The following is a 1,668-nucleotide window of genomic DNA, read 5'->3' as shown; positions in this document are numbered from 1 at the left end:
CCCCCCCCTGTTAGGCGTACTTCTATATTTACACAATAATTAATAACTAATAAAGTAACTGACATAACAATAATTAATAAAATAACTAACATAAAGTGTTCATAAAATAACCGACATAACAATAGTTTATCAAAAGTGTGACTACGTGATAAATACAAAGCTTTATAAAAGTGAATATACAACTCATCATCTGGACTAGCTTGATGTTGACTCAACCCCTGTTGTATAAGATCACCGATCTGCTGTAGGATAAGTGGCGGCTGTGAACTAGAAGCATCTGCACTGGTGGGCGGTACACTATAACGTGGGACCTGAGATACACCATCTGGTCGCACCAGCAGTGGATGAGACACCTGATAGAACAAATCCAAATATCCATCTTCACACTCAGATGGATATGTAGCTGGACGAAGCTTGTGAAATAGCTCTGTCACTGACGTCACATATCCCAACCATTCCACATCTACATCAAATAATCTAGCAGAATCTGGAAGTGGCGGTGAAGGAATATATTGGATATATCCAAATTGTCTCAAACACCTCTCTGGTAGATATTTCACTACAGTACTGCATAATCGGATGTGACCAGTATAAAGCGTGATATCATCAAAAGGAATGACACCCCTGTGATTCTCCCATGGTCTCCATATAACATCTGCAGGTGTTAATGCATCAATAATACTTCTGTATTCGTGGACCTTATGCTTGCCTTGTTTATAGCACCATCTATTCATTCAGGCAAAATATTCCATGTCAGCACCCTGATCACCTCTATTACAAATATTCGGAAAATATTCGTAAATCCAACACTGTTACAAATAAAAATATTAAATAATTAATACTAATAATTAAATATAATATAAATAAGTTAAATTAATAAATTAATGCTAACAATTAAATACAACATAAATAAATTAAATAAATAATTAATACTAAAATATAATTGATACTTGAAGCAGCGTCATATATCCACCTACTTGTTTGGTGTCATAATAGCAGGCATCTGAGAGGTAGTCATAAAGCACCACTAGTGTAGCAGTACCCCATGCATATTTATCTATACCGTCTAAATATCTGAATAAAGGAAGGTACTTCGCATCAACTAGAGTATGACTCTTATCAGCGAAAATAGTACTACCGACTAAATTCAACAGATATGCCCTAGCAGCACATTCAAACCTCTCTGCTGCACACTGCCTTCTGAACACCTCCTTCAACCAATCCAATCTATAGTGTGCACCTCTAGTCTTTCTGGTCTCCTCCCAGATCTCTTCCGTGGTCACTCCTAATAGATGGACGGCAAGATTACATGCCGTTACTCTATCTACATCGGGTGGACTGTAGAACTCACCCCTAATAGGCAATCCGAGAAGATTGGCAACATCATCCAAAGTAATCGTCATTTCACCAAATGGCATGTGAAATGACGATGTCTCAGAATGCCATCTTTCAACAAAGGCAGATATCAAGTTGTTGTCGATCATCTTCAAACTACCCCGTTGTAATGGGTTCAGACCAGACAAATTCACCCAATTCTCTATGGGTCGCGGAAGTACCGGCGGAGTAAATTGTTGCATTTTCTTCCCATGCGCAACAATTTTCAGCAATGGTCGCTCCTGTATACAAAAAAAAAAATATGACATTAAAATTAAATTTAGACAACAAATA

The sequence above is a fragment of the Cicer arietinum genome, chromosome 8 (assembly GCF_000331145.2).
Source record: "Cicer arietinum cultivar CDC Frontier isolate Library 1 chromosome 8, Cicar.CDCFrontier_v2.0, whole genome shotgun sequence".
Classification (NCBI taxonomy): domain Eukaryota; kingdom Viridiplantae; phylum Streptophyta; class Magnoliopsida; order Fabales; family Fabaceae; genus Cicer; species Cicer arietinum.
Note: the sequence above shows the minus strand (reverse complement) of the source record.